Source organism: Nematolebias whitei, chromosome 15 (genome assembly GCF_014905685.2).
Source record: "Nematolebias whitei isolate Nwh7 chromosome 15, NemWhi1, whole genome shotgun sequence".
NCBI classification, from domain to species: Eukaryota; Metazoa; Chordata; class Actinopteri; order Cyprinodontiformes; family Rivulidae; genus Nematolebias; species Nematolebias whitei.
In genome coordinates, this window is record NC_056512.1 from 40695354 (window position 1) to 40703151 (window position 7798).

Genomic DNA, 7798 nt, shown 5'->3' on the forward strand with positions numbered 1-7798 from the left:
GTTGTGTAAATGAAAATAATTTGCAATTTTCAAAAATTAACTGCTCAAAAAATGCTGTGTGGTGAGATGCTACCTTAATGGGGGGGGGGGGGGGCCGATACCGCCCAGGGCCTCAAAACTTTCAAGGCCACCCCTGTCAAAACGAACATATAGAACTATGAACTTACAATAAACGTCAAGTCTTTCACAGGATCAAATATGTCTGTTTTCAGACATTATTTATATTTGTCCGTGCCTGTAAAACCTCCAACGTCACATGTTTGCCACATGCTTCAATCTCCATACCTGGGCCGAGCAATCAGGAAGCAATCTGCAGCAGTCTGGCTTGAATTTAGCTTTAAACTCAAGGCTGATTCTTCCAGGAGTCAAGTTGCATCTCTTTGCAGTTGAACAGCACAACTTTACATTAATCATTACAGCTGGTTTGGAATAACTGAAGCTAGACTGTGATAAACAAAACAGTTCTTGAATACAGGCCAGAACAGTGTTGACAGTTTTCCTGCTTTAAAAAAAAAAAAGTCAAATTATGAATGCTGTTATTCTTGGCAGCATAAATGCGAACTTTTGCTAATTTTACTAACAAATGTCCAGACAGATGATTAACATTATGCGCTTCTTTATACCGGGTAATTATTTGCTATGTAATTTTACTCGTTTAATGCATATTTCCTTAGCTGCATCGTCTTTGCGCTTCTCAGGACCAACGAACGAAGTTTGCCGAGTCAAACCCGCGTATGCTAACAAGAGCTAGCCCCGGAAGCGGCAGTTTTCTAATTTTGCAATAAAAGCATCGCGTCGCCTTCATCGAGCCATCCAGCGTCAGACTTATCGAAGAAGTTTTATTTTGAAAATCTTACTAGGAAGTGGTTCGGCTAACTCGAGCTAGCTTGCGGCACAACTTCGTGCGTTTCAGGCGGAGTTGAGTCCATAAAACATTTAGCGAACTTCGCCGCCGCTTCACTCGCTCGCACGTTTGAACCGAAACGCACTCTCCTCGGAGGAGTACCAGCTCGTGGAATATTTTGAATTTTGCTGACATTTTATTTTATATTTCTTGGCCGCAGTTCTTTCGTCCAGATAAAGCGCTCGCTCACTGGACAGGAGAAAGTTTTCTATATATTTTTTTTTTTTTCCCTCCTCGTCGGTGATTGTTGGCACATGCAATGTCACGGATTTCTAAAAGGAGAAAGAAATGTGTGCAAGTACTAACACTGTTGCCGTGTGAACGTGTTTTTCGACATTTTTCCTGTGTATTTGACATGGACAGCGTCTGAGCGACGGGCGACCTGACTCTAGAATCAATGTGGTGTCAGCTGGAAGGACGCGGGGTCCGGATCTCACCTAAACGGTACGACTTTCAACCACCTGAAGGCCTAAAACTGTGAATAATACTCTTTCACAGTTCACACACATACGGGTTGGTTCCTTTTTAAACGTAAATAAACGAAAAATCAACCACAAAATTACTTAATTAGCGTCAAACTCTTATTTTGTAATAATTTAAATTATAGTCAGACTTGGGTTCATTCTTTCACAGAGTTTTTTAATGAATTATTAATGCAGCTTGAACCGCTTGTGAAGGATCTTGTAGGCACGTGTGTCTTGGATGGTGACATTTCATTTTGTATTTTACTTTGTAGCCCTGCACTTGGAGGTTGTTTGGTATTTTGTTTTCCTTGGCCTCCTCTCAGGTGAGACGAGAGCCACCATTAAAAACATGCAGGTAGATCACACACACACACAAGAAACAGTTGGATCACACACACAGGAAACAGACCACACACACAAGAAACAGTTAGATCACACACACAGGGTGCAGGTAGATCATACACACACACACACACAGGAAACTTAGATCACACACACAGGGTGCAGGTAGATCACACACACACACACAAGAAACAGATCACACACACAGAGTGCAGGTATATCTCACACACAAGAAGCAGGTAGATCACACACAGACAGGAAGCAAGTAGATCACACACAGGGTGCAGGTAGATCTCTCTCACACATGCACAGGGTGCAGGTAGATAACACACACACAAGAAGCAGGTAGATCACACACAGACAGGAAGAAAGTAGATCACGCACAGGGTGCAGGTAGATCTCACACACACGCAAGGTGCAGGTAGATCGCACACACAGGGCGCAGGTAGATCTCTCTCGCGCTCTCACACACACATGCACAGGGTGCAGGTAGATCACACACACAAGAAACAGTTGGATCACACACACAGGAAACGGTTAGATCACACACACACACACACAGGAAACTTAGATCACACACACAGAGTGCAGGTAGATCTCACACACACAAGAAGCAGGTAGATCACACACAGACAGGAAGCAAGTAGATCACACACACAGGGTGCATGTAGATCTCTTTCTCTCTCTCACACACACACATGCACAGGGTGCAGGTAGATCACACACAGACGGGAAGAAAGTAGATCACACACAGGGTGCAGGTAGATCTCACACACACACACAAGGTTCAGGTAGATCGCACACACAGGGCGCAGGTAGATCTATTTCTCTCTCGCTCTCTCACACACACATGCACAGGGTGCAGGTAGATCACACACACAAGAAGCAGGTAGATCACACACACAAGAAGCAGGTAGATCACACACAGACAGGAAGCAAGTAAATCACACACAGGGTGCAGGACAGGTAGATCACACACACACACACAGGGTGCAGGTAGATCACACACAGTCTGAGTTTGCCAGATCTGTTTTTAAAACCTAACCTTTATCTAATCTGCGTCTGTTCTCTGTTAGCAAAATATCTCATGAACCTGCTGGAGGGATTCAAACAAAACGTACAGAAAACAGCCGCTGGGTCTGATTAGGTTTAGCAATTAAACCAATTAAAGATGGCCGCCGCAGCCAACTAACTTGTGAAACCAAATTTTCTCCAGCTCAGGCGATTTTACACGTTTCGAGCTGGAGTGTGGCGTGGTAGTAGCTGAGGGTCATCCTCAACACATCCTCCGAGGGCTCCACACCTCTGTCCGTTAACTAAATGACCTCATCATCAGTTAAACAGGTCCTGATGAAACTTTCAGAAATACCTTGGTGTAAAGGTAAAGCTGACGGACGTTGGGGTGGCTCTGGCGGACATCTTGAATTAAAACTGAGCGCTGGACTTCATCACAAGTGTCTCGGGCTCTTTGTAATGAGAATCTTCATAAAACAATTGCAGACCTGGAATTAATGGGCTGTTTGTCTGCAGGACAGCAAGTAAATGATCTCATTTCAGCCCCCCTCCCCAACAGAGAGAATTAAAGTGGAGAACAAACATTTACCTGCATGTTTTTCCATCTTACACAACCTCAGCCGAACCAAAACAACGTGCAACTTGAGGGAGCAAACAAGCCGCCTCCAGCCATCTTCCACTCCTGCAGCTCTGTGGGTTAAACTACTTCAAAGGAGCAGGATCGGGCCGGGGCACACTAACACACACACACACACACCATATTATCACTTCGTCATATTGACATGCCTGACGTTAGCCACGCATGAGAGCGGGGATTACTTTGTAAACAGGCTAATGGCACAGTAGCTGCTGCCAGGTGTGCAGCGGCTTCATGGCGTCTGTGTCTTTGTCCAAACCGCTCAGTCTCTCCTCCTTATCTGGACTGGAGCCGTGTAGTTCACACGCACAACCAAACGGAGGTCGGGATGGTCCATCAGGTGCTAAATTTACGTTATAAATACCTTCCTCCTTTGTTTATACGCTCCAGTTTTTCCTGTTACGTATTTTAAGAAGGGCCTCTGAATCAAAGGAGCTTTGTAAATGTGTTTTTATAAAGTTTTAAAGTGGCGAACAATACTGAAAAGTAGCATCTGCTTTCTGTCACCGCAAAAAGAAAAAGTAAATAAAACCTTAAATTGTCTTGGGACCTTTTGTGTAACAAACCAAAACTAACACGTTTAACTGAACCCAAGGTACTTTAGTTTTTACATACTTGAGATGTTTTGAGAAACAAAAGACTTGATTTGACCAGAAGTGGAGTCAAACTGCAGATGAATCATTTGCAACAAAATAACCTTTATAGCCTTTCTCCTTCTTCTTCTTCTTCTCCTTTCAACTTTTCCCTCTTCAGGGGTCTCCACAGAGAGTCATCCTCCACCATCTCTGTCTTCTGCATCCTCTGTCCTCACTCCAACTACCTCCATGTCCTCTCTAACTGCATCCATATTATCTCCTCTGTCTTTTTCCTGGCAGCTGCATTTCTAACATCCTTCTACCAGTATACCCACTGTCCCTCCTCTGGACATGTCCAAACCATCTCAGTCTGTCCTCTCTAACTTTATCTCCCAGTTGTTCAACCTGTGCTGTACCTCTGATGATCTCATTCCTAATCTTGTCCATCCTTGTCACTCCTAAGGAGAACCTCATTTTATTTATTTTTTTTATTTACCCTTTATTTATCCAGGTAGTCTCATTGAGCCACGGGAACTCGTTTTCAAGAGATGAGTTACCTTATACGTGTCAAATGCAAGGCCCGGGGGCCAAATGTGGCCCTCGTCGACATCTTATCTGGCCTCCAAGATGATATGTGAAATTGAAAATACTTCTATCGCTTGATTATTTTTTTTTTTTTCAGTAATTTTTTATTATGGTGTCAAAAGCACAACAGAGAACATCAAATGAGAACAATATAACTCTTGTTGAGGAATCTGTGACCAAGAAAAGATGCTGGGGTTCTGATTTGAGTTGATGTCGTTTCAGAAATTGGCCCTTAGTTTGAAAAAGGTTTTAATTTTGGCCCCCTTTTGTAAATGAGTTTGACACCCCTGTTCTTTATCTTCATTTCTGACACTTCCGGTTCTGTCTCCTGTCTTTTTGTCCATGTCTCTGTCTCCAGACCATACACCACAGCTGGTCTCACAACTGTCTTGTAAACTTTTCCTTTGACCTTTGCTGACACCCTTTTGTCACAAATCACTCCTGAAACTTTTCTCCATCCACTCCATCCTGCCTGAACTCTCTTCTTCACCTCTTTACCACACTCTCCATTTCCCTGGACAGTGGACCCCAAGTCCTTGAAGTCCAGCACCTTTGTGACCTCTGCTCCTTGTAGCCTCACTGTTCCACCTCCTCCCTCTCATTCACACACATCTACTCTGTCTTACTACGGCTGACTTTCATTCCTCTTCTTTCAGGTGCATACCTCCACCTCTCCAAGTTCTCTTCCACCTGTTCCCTGTTCTCACTACAGATCACAATGTCATCTGCAAACATCATAGTTCACGGGGATTCCTGCCTGACCTCATCTGTTAGTCGGTCCATCACCAGAGCAAACAAGAAGGGGCTCAGAGCCGATCCTTGATGCACTCCCACCTCCACCTTGAAGCTGTCACTCCTACAGCACATCTCACCACTGTCCTGCTGTCCTCATACATGTGCTGTACCAGTTTAACTTACTTCTCTACCACTCCAAAAACTTTTACAGCCTTTAAAGGTCCTTGTTGCAAACTATGAACTCAAACAGGTAAAAGTGAAATGGTTCATTTTTCCAGATGTATTCATATCTCATTCTGGAATGAGGGTATGCACTCAATGTAAACAAAGCACTCGTCTCTGCTTCCTTTACTAAACAAACCTGAGAATATTTACATACTGATGCATCAAAATTTACATTGCAATGAGTATCTTGAGATTATTTCAGAAAGTGTAGTTTTTTAAAAAGAGCAAAATGGCGAGAGGCTTAAACCACAGGCTGAAAGCAGGAATGCTTGGGGACAAGTTGCAACTTCTTCTGTTTCTGAACATCTGAAAGGCACAAAAAAAACCCTCAGAGCTGCTGAATTATTCTGCAGTCATCTCAAGCTCTGGAACAAAACAATTGGATCCCTGCAGTTAATGAGGCCTCCCAGTCCATGTCAGAGTTTAGTCTGTTTGCTCTGTTTATGCATGGATTTTTGCTCCATGAGGTGGACGAGTTGTTTTGGCACCGCTCCCTGGTTTCGGGGTATTCTTTCTTTTTCCTCGTTTCAAAGAATGCCATACATATCAGGCTACGGGGCATAGGATGACGATAAGAGCGGAGGCTTGGTTCAGGTCGACTTGTAGGAGTTTATTGAGAAAGTTTGGGTGTGAGCCAGAGGTTGTGGTCGTCGTTCAGCCCCGCAGGCAAATGATGCGTGTCATTGTGGCAAATGGAGCGTGGAGAAGAGGCGCTGCTCCTGCTGCAGTTTGACTGAACTACAACCTGCTGTAGACCCGTCTGTCTGTCTGTCTGTCCGTCCGTCCGTCCGTCCGTCCGTCCGTCCGTCCGTCCGTCCGTCCTCTGGGATGCGTTTGGGTGCTTCACAAATCTGTCTCGTTAGTTTAAAAACAAACCATTAAAATGTAACTAATAAAATCAGTGCCACAATTCACAATTATGTCACTTGGGTGAATTTTAACAAAATATTTCTTAATTAAATTAACCTCAATGTAAACGGCTAACTCATACTTGAATATATGCGCTAAATGTCTACCAATTTTTACTGAAATTATTAGTAAAATTGCTTAATTTTTCAATTTTTTATTTTTTTTTTTACCTTGATAAATCAAATTCTTTCTTACTAGTTATTTATACTTGCAATGTCTCAAAAATTGGTTAAGGTTAAACTTATTGCATAAGTCTGGTTTTAGTTAAAGTCTGGTTAATTTTAACTAACGCCTTTTGTTAGATCAAAACCAGTGTAGAAGACATAAGTAATCAAATTAATAAAAGTACTACTGGTTATAAGGGCACAAGAGACTATATTAATGGTAAATGTTAATTTAAATGAAGGCACAAAATGCAAATTACATGTAAAAATTTAACAACTATATAAAAATTCTTTCATTTTTCTGCCAAAATAATCATGTCACAGGAAATGAACAGGGAGGGGTGTAAGTAGTTTAAAAAACAGCCCTGACTGATCCCAAAGTTGTTTGTAATTAGTAGGTAAACTTGGCTAACGTCAGGTAGCTACGTGCACGTTGTTCTTAAACTTAAAGATATAAACATAACGTTAAGTTATCTGCATTTTGAACCCAGAACAGAGTTTTCACAGACGACACATGAACATCGACACGAAGGACGTTGAGACCGTTCAGAACCAAATTCATTGATTCAGTGTTAATTTAAAAAAAAAGTTTGCCTTGCAGTTGTTGCTAAAAATAATTACAGTAGTCCCTCGATTATCGCGGGGGTTACGCTCCACACACCACCACGATAGGTAAAAAAGCACGAAGTAAGAATGCTATATTTATTTTAGTATTTTTATATATTTTAAGGCTTCATAAACCATTCCCACACTCTTGCAATGTTCTAAACTCTTAAATCAACATCATTTCAACAACATGCATACAGTATATGTACTGTACAGTACTGCAAAATTTTACTCGCCAGAAGAACAGCAGCTCAGTTCCAGTCGGGCTCTGTTCTGGTTCTGCAGACCTGCCCTGCAGCGACGAAGCCCACCGCCTCGTCCAGGTTGATGTGTGCATTCATAACTGAGCTTCAGGATTATTTGCAACTTACCTGCCAGTTCTGTGCGCTTAAAGGATAGATCATTACTTCTGACTTTGTGTTGCAAAACTTTCCCTGCATTTCGGCAGAAAGCAGTGGCTGGAATTCTGGGTAGTGTAGTTCTTTTGACTGACGTTAGAGTACAGTAGTCCCTCGTTTATCGCGGGGGATCTGTACCCGGAAGCCCCGCGACAAGTGAAAAACCACAAAGTAGGAATAGTAGTACAAGTAGTAAATAGTAGGTTTTTATATATATATATATATATATATATATATATA

At 42.4% G+C, this 7798-nt stretch overlaps 1 protein-coding gene across 1 annotated transcript in view; it reads left to right on the plus strand.

Moving 5' to 3' along the window:
- Positions 1-1143: 1143 nt before the first annotated feature.
- Positions 1144-7798, plus strand: part of LOC119421217 — an 11924-nt gene continuing 5269 nt past the window's right edge. The window contains exon 1 of the mRNA XM_037688596.1: positions 1144-1348. The gene's annotated coding sequence lies outside the window, so the exon portion shown is untranslated. The remainder of the gene's footprint in view (positions 1349-7798) is intronic.